Here is a 14702-nt window from a genome sequence, read left to right on the forward strand (position 1 = left end):
CCTCCTCTTGCAAAAATTTTTATGGGATTCTTACATGCGCCAAGTATAATAACTGGGCATCTAGTGTAGTAGTCAAGATGACTTCTGTTTTAAATCAGACCTAAAAGACAGCTTCTTCACTAGCACAGTGCCCACAACAGCAATTATTCAGTTACTGATATTATAACTTCTATAGCATTATCAATACTAATTCCTGGAGCAGTTGGGTTTTCCGTAGAGAGCTTCTGATCAAACACTGATCAGGCCCAGTATGTTTACCTTCTGAGAGTTAACAAAATCACTTCTTGAAATGACATAGCTGCACTGTTTCAAGCTGTAAATGTTGGGAGATTTCTTTATGATGGGTTGTGCACCACTGCAATGCACTGCTGTTCTCCCACAGTGGCTAGCCACATACATTTATATTGGGATTGTGAGGCAGGTTCCCCAAAACAAAGTGAGTCAGAGGCGCTATTTATGGCAGGGGTGGGCAAACTTTTTGGCCTCAGGGCCACATCTGGGTGGGGAAATTGCATGCAGGGCCATGAATGTAGGGCTGGGGCAGGAGGTTGAGGTGTGGGAGTGAGTGCGGTGTGCAGGAAGGGGCTCAGGGCAGGGGGTTGGGGCACTGGTGGGGTGCGGGGTGCATGAGGGGGCTCGGGCCAGGGGGTTGGGGTGCAGGAGGGGGTGTGGAGTGAGGCAGGGGCTCACGGCAGGGGTTTGGGGCACAGGATGGGTACGGAGTATACAAAGGGGCTGACAGCAGGGTATTGGGATGCAGGAGGAGTACAACAGGGGGTCGGGGTGCGGGGTGCAGGAGGGTTTTGGGGTGTGGGCTCTGGCCCAGTGCTGCTTACCTGGAGCAGCTCCGGGGTGGCAGCGGTGTGCAGCAGGGCTAAGGCAGGCTCCCTGCCTGCCCTGGCCCCGTGCCGTGCCGCTGCTGGAAGCACCATGTCCCTGCGGTCCCTGGGGGAGGGGGAGCATAAGCTCCGTTTCCGGCCAATGGGAGCTGTAGGGGTGGTGCCTGGAGGTGAGGGCAGTGCACAGAGCCCTCTGCTCTCTCCCCCCCCCCCCGGGGGCCGCAGGGACGTGGTGCTGGCCGCTTCCAGCAGCAGTGTGGGGCCCGCAGCACCATGGGGGTGGCAATCTCGCAGGCCAGATCCAAAGCCCTGAAAAGCCGGATCCCGCCCGTGGGCTGTAGTTTGCCCACCCCTGATTTATGGTAAACAAAAAAATAATAGCTTTTGTTGGTTAGAAATATACAGAAGGGGAGTTACAATGCTTAGCTCCCTGAGGCGGGGGGTGAGGAATTTAAAGACTAATAGTGTTGCCAATAACACTACCTCCCCTTAATTATACAACCTGAAAAAATACCCTTACCATAATTTGTGTGGCAATAAGTTGCTTCTAGTTCCCCTAGTGGCTCATTATAATATCAATGGAAAAACAGACCATAACTCTTAGATCTCTCCTACCATTTCAAGAAGCAATAACAAGAGTAAAAGTAATAAAGACAATATTAATAACTTCTTTCAGTGTAAGGTTGTTGGGTTTTTTAAAAAATGTATACTGTTTATTTTCTTTTCTCCCCCAAAGATATCCTTAGCCTGGTACTAATCAAAACAGATTTATTCCAACTGTGATATTAAACCCAGAAGGGGAGAACAGTTTATTTTTTTAAAAGCATCTACAGTTGTACTCATTTCCCTTCTTCCTTTCATCTTTCGGTGATGATGATGTTAGTTAGTATAATTGGTCTTGTGTGTTTCAAGGAAGAACAAAACCCGACTCTGAGTGCCTATTTCTTCTCAACAAGCAGGTTCCACCATAACTCACCCTGCTCAACGTTCTCAGCAAAAGGGACAAATGAAATATTCCAGGAGCAATTTGCATGTGTTCATTGTAAAAAGCTACAGTAGATGAATGTGAACTCCTATTATATTTTGACTTTTGAAAAAGTGCAGTCCAGGTGTTTCAAAATTTCCTCTTGTCCTGCAGGAATAGGAGGGGTTTTGTTTTGTTTTTGTTGTAACAGGCACACTTTGTTATTCAGTGGAATCCACTACAGAATTGCTGGAATTATAAAGCTGCAGGACTATCAGTGCACTGTAGAGGGAACCGCACATATCTCATTTTAACACAGAAAGGATTTTTTTTCTATTTTATATGTTATTCTGGAGGCCAACCTTGGTGCTCCAGCTCTACATATGATTTCTCATGATAGTCTTCAAAGGCAATCAGCTTGACATCTCCCATGTTTTCAAAGTGTCATTAAAATGAGGATCTTAAACTTTGTGCCCAACTTGCTGCCACTTCATGATTTTTCTTCAGTTTGCACTTTTTCATACATGTTTAATATTCTTTTCTCTCTTTCTGGTGATTACCTGGGTTGATCTAGCCAGGGAGAGAGCTTCAATGCTTCCCTTCACCTAACAGCCACCGTGGTTATTCCCACTTGATGCTTTCACGCAGGAGAGGGGTCATGGCATGGCTTACAGTACCTGCTCTTATCTGTGATAGAGTGGCAGATCAGGAAGGGAAGCTCATAGTCCTGCTACACCCCCACTGCTAACTCATAGACTCTGCCTTCCCATTCAGCTCTCCCCCAATTCTGTGGAGAGCCTGGGGAGAGACTAGAAAACCAGTGTCACCTTGCTACACATTGTTCACCTTTCGCAGCTTCATGCTGTGGTGATTGTGATGGTTGGATTTCATTTGTCCTCGAACAATGTGGGGAACCACGAAGAGGAGACACCATCCCAACCTTTATCCTTCAGCCTCTTCCAGGAGTCCTAGGGAGGTGAATAGACACTTTTCTGGCTGTTCCTATGTACATATGATTTCCTCTAAGTTGGCACAACTGTGATGTCACCATGCCGATATGTAGGATTAAGTGAATTTCACTATCAACACAGAAATGAAACTGACTGGACACTAGCTACTTAGATTGTATAAGCTCTTTGGAGGAGGAACATCTTTTTAATTTTACATGTGTCCTGATCCCTAATAGAGGCCTCCATGTACTGCTGCAATACAAATAAATATCTAATGCAAAAACAAGACTGAAAAATAGAGAGACCACATTTTATTTAACCACTTGCAATTTCTGTATGTAAGGTTACATGTCAAAATAGTAGGTAAGAGACTTTTTCATACAGAAATGAAGAAAGATCTAGAGAAAAAGGTTTTGGTTAAGGCACTGAAATGGAACTTAGGAAAGCATGGGTCTAGGCCGAGTTCCTCTATGACCTTGGGCAGATCACTTAATGACTGTGCCTCCATTTCCCAGCTATGAAATGGAGATAATACTCTCTTTCTCCCACCCTTTTATTGTCTTGTCTTTGTAAATTTTTGAGAACAGGTACTGTCTCTTAATACATGTATGTACAACATAATGAGGCCCTAATCTCAGCTGTGGCCTCCCTAGCACTACCACAATATTAATAATAAAATAACATTTTGAAATTTATAGTGGTCCTTTAAAATCCTTTCCTCATTTTGTTTTGTGGGGTTATCAGAAATGATTTGAAAAATGTCACAAGCTTTGTACTCAGCATTGCCAAGCTCATGATTTTTGATCTCTTGAGTCAGACCTTAAATGCAATGCACTACTGTATCATTGATAATAACATATGTATTTATTAATATTATTAGTGCAATACTGTTAACAAACATGTACATTTTAATGTTATTATTAATTAATAATGTTATATCTGAATAAAATAGTAGGGGTTTTGGTCTGTCTTTAGATTTTTGAGCTCTCCCTGAGGGGGGGTATGTGTGTGAGAGAAAGATTTTTGGTCCCATGCTTCAGGTGCTCTCACCCCACATCTCTCTATCCACTGCCCAGAAATTAATTTTGTCCCCAACTTTCAAATCAGTTCTGCCCCCACCCTCCCCCAGCCCTCCTTTCCATCAGTTCACCCCCCTTTCTCAGCCACACTTCTGCTCCTCCTGATGTTCTTCACCCCTCTCTTCCAGTCTTTTGGATTGGGGGCTGCAGTGGGGTCACCTCTCCCCCTTCCAGGTTGGGGGGGAGGGGCAGCTCCAGGAATTCTTTGCCTCCTCCCCTTTCTGAAGACAGGTGGTGCAGGGGAAAGAGGATGGGGGAGGAGCAGAAGAGTATTGCTCTCAGGAAGGGAGAGGAGCCGCTGTTTCTTTAGCTCACTACTCTCCCTCCCCTCCCATGAGCATGGCTTTGGGATGCTAAATCGAGGGGGAGGGGAAACTGCTTTTCCCATAGCAGCTGTGATTGGTTGCTCTACTCCAGGAGGCAGGCAAATTGGACAGGCATCCGGGCCTCAAATTTGTTACACGGTGGAGCTTCTCTCTTCATCACCAGAATGGGCTCTAGCCACAGCTAAAATCCCATCACTGCGAAAAAATCATGAGTAGGCAACACTCATATTAGAAAACTGTCATCATTTCCCTAAGTTTTGACAAGGTTTACAGACTGCATGGAGAACTGAAAATGGAACAATTGTAGGGATTGTAAGGAATATATGCTTAAATGTGGTGACATCTCTAATGTATCGTAAGTGAGAAGTGATTAAGAGTCTTACCTGCATCTCTTTTTAAATGTTAATTAAATTAACACCATCTGATATTTTGTAATGGAGCTTACTAGAAACTGTATATGCTTCATACTAGGTTAGTAAATATGTGACTCACATATGAATGCTAGTAAGAGTCAACTGAACTTTATTTGTTGACTCCAGTCATCTGACATGGGTCTGGGTTACTAGCCCTGCCACGTGACAGGAGAATAATACAGTAGGCCTAGCCTACCCATCCAAACAGATATATTACAGCTGCCATCACTGCCTCCACAGGGGAGAGGGACAGTTGTTGTCACCACTGAAGCTCCCATGCAGAGGAAGTATCTGCAGCTGTTCTGTCAGAGATTACACAACCCTATCCTGCTGCCCCTTCCACTCCACCACCATTTCAAGTAGAGAGCTGGGTCATAATCTGGGGGCAAGGCCAGAGGTGTCTTGAGGGGGCGGGTATGGGAGTGTTGCCTTTATGTGACCCTGAATGGGTCTAACTTACAGTGAAGTTGATTGAGAAGGGGATTCTACTTTCGTATGATGGGCAAACTACAGAGTTTGATGTTTTGGATTTGGCTTGAATTTGGCTGAGATGTACACCCTGACGCTTGAGTGCTAATTGGAATGTCATCTGATGTATCCTAGACTTTTCCATAGGAAAATTTGACATCTCATAATCAGGGTCTCCTCCACATGTGACTTCTGCTTCCAGTCAGGCTGGAAATTTGTTCTTTTTCATACTGCACTATTTTGATTCTTGGGTTTCCAGTTGGTAACTGGAGGTGACATAGGATGGGGAGTAAATTAGGGAGGCAATTAATAAAGAAAAGTTAACTCAATACTCTGGAATGTTCAGGATTGCTCTTAAAAATGGCCAAAGGTGAGGGTGATGGATCTGATTTCTTTTTTCGTTACGCTGATAAACCCATGTGATCATTTTTTCCTGGTCAGATTTGAACTTTACACACTAACAGAAAATATTTGTGGCTAGATTTTGCACTCACACATTATTAGCTTGTAGCAGGTAGTGGTTAAATGGAGTCACCTGTCAGAAGGGAAAAAAAGGAACTTCCATCCCTATCTGCATTTCTTTCAGAAGAGAAGTCTCGGGTGTCAATAGTATTTCCAAACAGATGTACCGATATCATTTATGCTACCCTTAACTCCAGCTCTGGGCAAGAGTTACAAATCTCTCCCATTTTGCTAATGTATGATTTGTCATCGTCTTTTTTTTTTTTTTTTTTCCAGCATTGCAGAAGCAGTAAGATTGGCTTGGCAGATTGAGTGAGAGAAGGGAAGCACACAGCTACCATTGGGCAGTAAGTGCCAGTTTTAAGTGTTATTTTCTTAGCCAACCAGCAATGCGTATGGCTTCTGGTTTTGAAGTGAATGGAGATGAGCAGGACGTTCAGAGTGATTGATTTGAAATGTGTTTAGATCTGCGGCTCAGCACTGGGAGTGCTACTGTCATTTCAATCACTTTGTAACACGCACACGTGTACAATCCAAACGGCTTCTAAACTGAAGTGCTCAGAAAAATGTCAAGATAGCAATTTGGCGGTAATCAGGGACCTGGACATAAGCACTGTACAGAAATATACAGTAAATTATTGATGTGCTACAAATTGAAAAGTGCATTAAGCAGCATTCAGGTAAACTGGTTCAGATACCAAGAAGTTTTAAATAGAGAATATTCAAAAATATTCAAAATCCCTCTAAAATTAGAGGGAGCAGGCATGCGCACACAAATCTATGCCCTCAGAAGCTAGGAATGAAGCCATATCTGTCAGTTCTGTATGCATGCTACTAAAATGCCATTCTGTTTTATATTTCAAATGACTGTCAGCTTTGTTTGCAGTGTGCTTTGCTGCTAATTTACACAGTTTTTGGAATAATGCCAGCTTAAGTTTCCATTGCAAAATATAGATGGCTTCTATTTTTCCCCTTGAGAAAATATCTCTGCAGCAGAATACAACCTATAATAATAAACCTTAAAGGGCTTGATGGACTAAATTTGCAAACAGCGCATAATACGCTAAATTTGAGGGCTGATGGTGTACGAACATTTAGAATCATTTGCAGCTGCATTAAGCCCATGAGCTGCTTTCTGAAAATAATGCAGAAATTTTGCATGTGTGACTTTTCATGCCGCAATTATCAACTTCTTAAAGCACTCAGCTCCCATGAATCAGTATAAGGGTGCCATTTGTGCACTAACTAGAGTTAAAAAATTGAGAGCTATTCAGGTAGAACTGTCTGGAAATTCAGTCGGGTGCTCTAGGTCTCAAGATGCTGCTTCAAGTAATTAGGGGCTGGATTGTGCCTTTCACTTATGCAGAAGTGCAGATGAATAGGAGGGAATAAGGTCTCCCCTACCACCATCTGTGTGACTCATGTAAGAGACAGCCAGATTTGCAGTTCCTGCACTCCTGAGAGCACAGGATCTTTACCTCAGTTACTCCCCCTAGGAGCAACTGAGCGGAGGGGTTGGGGAGGAGGAGCAAGGGTTCCACCACGTCCATGTTCCGTCTGGTCACGCTGTGAGAGAGTATAGTATTCCCATTATGTGGATGGAATAACTGACTCTCCTCCCTCCTCCCTCCCCCGCCCAACACACCACAACTCAGAGACCCACAATGCCTCTAGTGCTCTCCACCCCATCCAGGGTATGGTGCATCTCCACCCCACACCTTGCTATGGAGACTATGCTAAAAGCTCAAGCTAGCACTAACTAAATAAATCGTTAATACTAGCTTAATATAGTAATGGGAAGAAAGAAAGAAAGGAAGACAGAGATAGTGGCTACATCAGATGAATTACTAGGTGACATGGGGTGGTAGAAAAGATTGAATTTGCTTGAATAAATATGGGAACCATCCATATGCCAGCAGGATAATCTGGCAACCCATCTCCTACAATCAATAAAAAGGTGCCAATCATATGTTTGACATGAAATTTATCTGAAAAGGGATCACTTTGAAGGTATGGCTGCATTATTTCCTCAAAAATCAGCACCGGTGTTATGAATTAGAGAGGAGCATCCATAGAAATGTAAGAACAAGAGAAGTGATGATAAAACTTGTAATTAAGTGGGGGCGAAGAAGGACCAAGAAGGTGTGACCTGCAGCTCTTTGTTTGGGAGAATGTCTAGAGAAACTGGAGGCTCATGGGCTTATTAGTGGGAAATAGCCTCATTCTTATGTCACTGGCACAAACCTAGCCTAGTCCAATAGGGACCAAAAATTATTTCCACCCAGTGATTTTTTCGCACTGGGTGTGTAATGTGCAAGATAAAGGTATCCACGTTAGAAAAAACAAACAAAAGAACCCCACAGCTGGTACTCGTTGTCACTCTTGTTTACAGTTTTAGCAGAGGAGCTGAAGACTGAAATCCTCTAATTCACAGGATATGTCAGCCCTGCAAAATGTAGGTTGGGATTGGATAGGCCGTGTGTGGAAAGCTTGCCCTACCACTGGCTGTGCTGTTCTTTTCCTGGTCACACATGGAGGATTTTAGACTGCAAGGCTGTCAATCCTGTGTCCTTCTGTCATAACTATAAAGGGAAGGGTAACAGCTGTCCTGTGTACAGTACTATAAAATCCCTCCTGGCCAGAGACTCCAAAATCCTTTTCCCTGTAAAGGGTTAAGAAGCTCAGGTAACCTGGCTGGCATCTGACCTAAAGGACCAATAAGGGGACAAGATACTTTCAAATCTTGGGGGTGGGGGGGGAAGGTTTTTTGTTTTGTCTTCCTTGTTTTGGGAATGCGTTCGCTCTCGGGACTGAGAGGGACCAGACATCAGTCCAGGTTCTCCACATCTTTCTAAACAAGTCTCTCCTATTTCAAACTTGTAAGTAAATAGCCAGGCAAGGCGTGTTAGTTTTCCTTTGTTTTCTCGACTTGTAAATGTACCTTTTACTAGAGTGTTTATCTTTGTTTGCTGTACTTTAAACCTAAGACTAGAGGGGAGTCCTCTGAGCTCTTTAAGTTTGATTACCCTGTAAGGTTAATTTCCATACTAATTTTACAGAGATAATTTTTACCTTTTTCTTTAATTAAAAGCCTTCTTTTTAAGAACCTGATTGATTTTTTCCTTGTTTTAGATCCCAGGGGGGTTGGAACTGTATTCACCAGGAGTTGGTGGGAGGAAGGAGGGGAATGGTTAATTTCTCCTTGTTTTAAGATCCAAGGGGTTTGGATCTGTATTCACCAGGGAATTGATGAAAGGTTTCTCAAGGCTTCCCAGGGAGGCAATGGTGGCAGCGGGACCAGAGCTAAGCTGGTAATTAAGCTTAGAAGTTTTCATGCAGGCCCCTACATTTGTACCCTAAAGTTCAAAGTGGGGATACAGCCTTGACACCTTCACAAGTAGAACAAAAATGAGGGGAAAAATAAAAACATCTGCCTAGTGCTCTGCATATTTACCCAGAGAGAGAGTATGTTGCCATTATTAATATACTGCCATTATTTTGTTTATCGCTCAAAAAGTAATTGGTGAGCAAATGTGAGCAGTGTACGTTATGTGTACGTAACACCTACCACCACCCTTTATAGAATTTATATTATATGACTAGTTATCATTCACAGTTAAATAGTACATAAGCCATTATTTATTAAGATGTTTCCTACTCTGTCTGTTCAATGGGCCATAAAATACAGTTGATGAAACAATAATATTTTATTCTATTTTCTCCAAATAAAATGAAGATTGGTGCCCTAATGAAACATGTTCCCAAGAATCATCCTTATCCTACCAGGCATGTGTAGACAACTGCCCACTTCTGATGGACTTTGTTAGTGATGGTTATAGGGGTAAGAACTGGAAGACATTTCAAATCAACCCAAGACAGTTTTCAACAAATGTCAATGGTGTACAGTTCAAACATTCAGAGAGGAAAAGAGTATACACATTTAAATATGTATGATCTTAAAGTAGATGATAGAATACAGAGATTCCAAAGCAAGTTGGGCCAGATCCTCACCACGAGGGGGAAACTTCCTGCTGCTCCAGTGATGCAGAGCTGCCCTAAAGCCATTTTAGCCAACTTCTGGAGGATTTCTCTAGTGCAGGGGAATCCCCAGGTAGAACAGATTTGCTGTGCCAGCTCCTACTCCAGCCTCTATCCTTGAAGCCAGCACTGGGGGCAGTAGTGGGGGAAAAAACAGTGTCCCTGCTATCCCTGGCTGTCAAAATAGCCCCTTACAACCTTCAGGAAACTTTCTCAATGAGTTTAGCCTGGAATGTAGCAGCCCCAAACAGCAGGGTTGCAAAGGCAGTTTACAGCCATCTTTACACCCCATCTCTTCCCCTTATCTCCTCAGCTGCCTCAAAGGATTGAGGCCATGAGCTTGATATTATGGCAGGGGTGGACAATCTGAGCCTGAGAAGGAGCCAAAATTTAGCAATGTACATTGCCAAAGAACCACAGTAATACATCAGCAGTGCCCCATCATCTACCCTCCCAGAGCCTCCTGCCAACTGGCAGCCCCGCCAATCAGCGCCACCCCTTCCCTCCCCATATCTCCTGATCAGCTATTTTGTGGCGTGCAGGAGGCTCTGGGGGTGAAGCGAGGGTATGGCAGGCTCAGGAGAGGGGGTGGGAAGGGGTGGAATGGGGGTAGGGCCTGTGGCAAAGCCAGGGGTTGAGCAGTGAGCACCGCCTGTCACACTAGAAAGTTGGCGCCTGTAAATCTAGCCCCAGAGTCATTGCCTATACAAGGAGTATATTTACTTCTGAAAAGCCGCATGTATCTCCAGAGCCACAGGTTGGCCACCCCTGTATTATGGTATGTTGTTTGCATATTAGCACCTGTGGTCACATTTCACAAACCGCATGGCACAGTAGCTCGTTGGGGGTAACTGTACTGCCATCAATGGTTCTAAGTTTTGCCAGGAAAAGTGAAGCAAAATTAATACCCCATTCTGTAAACATTTTATTTTATTTATCGGTAAAATCTCTGTTTGTACTCGTGTCTTGCACAATGGAGTCCTGGTCCATGACTAGGGTTCTTAGGTGCTTCAGTAATATGTAAAAAAGAATCTATATATTTTTACCAACAGTGGCAAATAATCAGAGAGGAAATACTAAAATGCAGGGATAGAAAGCTGTAAATAAAGATGTCTGATCCACAGTTTTCCTGACTGGGTGAGGAATAGCAGCATCATGTTGAAGATGAGATTGTAGGATTTATGGGTTGAATATTTGTTGGCTGTTTTCACCAGGAATCAGTATCATGTAAAAGTTCAGAGACCCCTTTCAATCTAATATTCTTTTTCCTCATTTTGTTGTTCAGCAGGGGCCAGATTGTGCAATCTATGCCCGTTGGTGAGCAGGTACTCACATAAGTAGTCCCACTAAAGTCAAGGGGCTAAAATTTGGCCCCATAGAAATCAGTGGCAAAGCTCCCATTGATGTCAGTGGAGCCAGCATTTCATCCAAGGAGTTTACAAGGACCCAATTCTACCACCTGTACTCCCATTGGGACTATTTGTGATGGAATAAGGAACTACGACACAGATGTGATGCTGGCAGAATCAGGCCCTAAATTATTTGAGGATTTGATTTTCTTCAAAAATGATCACAGCAGCACTATGATCATCTACTGTAACTTTCCAGTCAGATATCTTTCCTTCTGGGCTTGTAAATTGTAAAGCCAACATTTGAAACCTACAATCTGTAGCCAGCACTCTTTCTTCTAAAGAGTCAAGTCTTCAGGTCATTAACTCTCAGGTTTTGGAAATCATATCAGAGAGTCTTTTAAAGCTCAAGTCTGAGTCAGGGCTCAGGGTTGAGAAAACATCTGCTTTTAATGTTGCTGCTGGTCTGGTTTGGGGTGAAAATGGAAAAGTTTGTTTTTTGTAAACATCCTAATCATTCTGACCCTTTGGCACATCATAATAAATCACCGGAAATAAATGTGTCTGTGGGGCTAATGTGTCAATAAGAGGACTAAAAATAAAATGGGAGTCAGATTTCAAGGATATCTCCAGGCTAACAATCTTAAATCCAAAGCAATGAGAGCAGAGTGATCAGCAAGTGAGAAGGTCCAAAGACAGAAGAGAAAGCAAAGGATCTCCTCATGCCAGGTATTAAACTGACAGACTGTCCCCTAGTCTATACATCTACAGAAGGAAGAAAATATTAAAAGGAGAAGAAAGCAGCAGGACTAAACCTCCTTAAACAGTCAAGGGTAGTGCCAAGCTATTTCTTGGAGCGAGCAGAAAAGGACAAACTCAGCTTAGATTATCACATTTCTCAGTCTTTAAAGCTCTCCGTATTCATCCCATGCTCTCAGAAGAGCAACCAAGAAAACAGAATGGTTTCCAGAAGCAAAGAATAACAAAAGGCTGCTGAAATATGTGCAGTTAGGCAGTGATAGCAGAGAGCTGATGTATAAAAATCTACTCCCTTTACTTCCCACATGTATGTGGCCTCTACTTCCCTTCCCTCGCCCCCATTACTTTCTCCGGATGTTCACTCCTGGGTTTTTTAATGATTCTTGAACATTGAGTAGGATGATGATAAATGTTCTTTCTTTTCACTTACAGGAAATAGGTTAAGATCCAGCAGATACATAGGTTATACTTCAAGTTAGCTTCTGCATATAAAAAGTGTCTAGTAGCTTCTTTCAAATATTAAAAGAAATGTTCTCAGGCATACAACAAGTGATCTCATATATGGCTCCTAAAATGTCCTTCAACTCACACTTGAAAGCTTTATACGTATCAAATTCTGTGTCCGATTTTATAAAGAGCATTTCAAAAGAAAGTTTTATACTGTTTGGTTTGGTGCTAGGGTGCTACTAATACAGTGTGAATGAGGAAAAAAAAGTTTTGAAAATGAATGCTACAAATGCCCTTAACGCTTCTCAGTATATATCAATCTAGAATGCCATCAGTCTACAGTTGACATGCTCCTTCTGCTTCCCCGTTCAAAAAACAAGGCTCTGATCCTGCAAATGCTTAGGTGTATGCTTAACTTTGAGCATATCAGTAGTCCCATTGAAGTCAATGAGCTTAAACTTATGGTTTTAAAATTAAGGAAGTCCTAAATTAATGCAGAGTCAGGGCCTAATTTCTTATGCCATTAGCTCTATTTTCCTATAACTTTTTTGAGGATTTCCTGGTTAAATTATTTTCATTGTTATTACTATTGGGCTAAATCCTGAGGTCTCTACTCCCATCTTTACTCATAGGAATTTGCCTGGGTAACAACTAACATTGGGATTTTCACATGAGTTTAAAAGTTTGTCTGCACTTTGAGCTGGAGATGCTAATTCCAGCTGGAGGAGCCATACGTGTGTACTAGCTCTGATCAAGCTAATTTTCTAACAATAAAGTGTAGCCATGGTGGGACATGAATGACTGGAAGGGCTAGCTGCTCCGAGTACATGCCCATCTGAGACCATAGGTTCTCCAAGTGTCTAGCCCCTCACGCCTCTCATGCTACAGCAGTTACATTCCAGTTTTAACACACTAGTTTGATCAGAGCTAGCGTGGGTATGTCTCCTTGAGCTAGAATTTACTCCTCCAGCTCCAAGCGTAGATGTACACTAAAGGAGTTAGGCACCTAAATTCCACTTCCTTCCATTCAATGGGATTTGGGTGCCTATAAAATCCTATGTAAATCCCAACCTGAGTGAAAATAGAGTAGAGACCACAGAATTCGGACCAAACCCATTAAGATATAATTGATTTGTTTTTAAAGATTTCTTGCTGCTTCTTTTTTTTTTTTTTGAAGTTGTTTATATAATAAAACACAATTATTCAAGGAAGTAAGATGCTGTTGCTGTCATCTGGCAAAAAAAAAAAAATAGAAGAGTAAAAATAAAATTTTAAACAATCAGTCTGTTTGGGCCTAAATTCTGAAATGTCTTGCCACCTCACAATACACTGGTTAGAAAGAAAACAAAATCCCATGTTTAACAACTAACATATTTCTTACTGGCGTGAAGAGATGAATGAGAATCAAGATGACTTTAGATTGGGAGATTGTAGACTTGAATATTAATCAAAGTGTTTGTTTATTTGTTAGTATTGATTTGTTAAACTGAGTACTATATGTTCAGAGAAGGGATATAAACATTTGCAAAAGGACTGAAAGAGCTTGATCATCTTTAATTTCTTCTTAGCTTCCTACCACAGGTGACCCCAGTATTTTGCATGCCAAGGCAAGAGTACAGAGACTAAAAGGCATGCAGCTTTTCAGAAATCAAGAAATATCAAATATTAAAATGAGGGCTAGATCTTCAACTCCTTGACTTCAGTAGACTACGTTCATTTACACTATCTGAGATCTGGCCCAAAATATTTTGAGAGCAAACTTACTTGGTTACCTCTTTCTTCTTTTGTCCTACTATTTCATTCATCATTCCCCCCTCCCCCGCCCAGTCCTGTTGTATTTCATGATTCCTAGTTTATGGTTTGTAACTCCTTAAAAGTGGGTGTTTTCACCTTTCTTTATGGGGGGGGGGGTGTCTTTCAGTATGCCACTGAGTTGCTGGTGCAGCTTTATCCAGGAGGCAGTCCTGTATTTTCTGCTCTTAATTGATATATTTGCTATAGTAGCTTCTTGTTACAATGTCTTTTTTTGCCAAAACAATTTTGGCGATTGAAAAATAGATACAGTTATATCCCTTTAAATACAGATACAGAAATAAACCCTTTAAACCTTCTCAAGGTTGGGAAATGATAAGGAAGAGAAAATTTGTACATAAATTATATTTATGCTTGCTTTTAGGGAAAATAATGCAAGGCAAAAGAAAGTCCCTCTTATGAATAGTGTAGTCATTGAAATAATCAAACCTACAAAGGTCTTTGGCTATTGTAAGTAATGAATACATGCAATAGAAAGGGAAACATGGGAAGAACTGAAATTAGTAGAGTTCTCCTTATGTGTTTCTATTGGACAAAAGATTGAACTAAACACACAAAACTCGATCTCTATATAGATGTAAGAGTTTTGATTGATGGTGAAACTGCATAATATTTAGGAAAGTGTGGCGTTTCTCATTCTTAAAAACCAGAAATAATTCAATAAGCTAAGAAGTCAAAACTGCCATAACTGTGAGATTTTCTTGTCATGGTCCAACCGACAGTGTAGATTTTTGTGAATTGATAATTTACCCTGACATTCATATTTGGCATTTTCTCTGTGCTTAGTTGTTTTGTG

The 14702-nt window shown here is 41.9% G+C and overlaps 1 protein-coding gene across 3 annotated transcripts in view; it reads left to right on the top strand.

Annotated features, from left to right (window-relative positions):
• CDH18 (cadherin 18) overlaps nucleotides 1–14702 on the top strand; it is a 922085-nt gene that overhangs the window by 607999 nt on the left and 299384 nt on the right. For 2 of the 3 annotated variants that reach the window (XM_054020313.1, XM_054020315.1), the window contains exon 5: nucleotides 5778–5848. The exons of the other annotated variant lie outside the window; for it this stretch is intronic. The gene's annotated coding sequence lies outside the window, so the exon portion shown is untranslated. The remainder of the gene's footprint in view (nucleotides 1–5777; nucleotides 5849–14702) is intronic. 3 annotated transcript variants of the gene reach the window in all.

Source organism: Malaclemys terrapin, chromosome 2 (assembly GCF_027887155.1).
Source record: "Malaclemys terrapin pileata isolate rMalTer1 chromosome 2, rMalTer1.hap1, whole genome shotgun sequence".
Lineage (NCBI taxonomy): Eukaryota > Metazoa > Chordata > Testudines > Emydidae > Malaclemys > Malaclemys terrapin.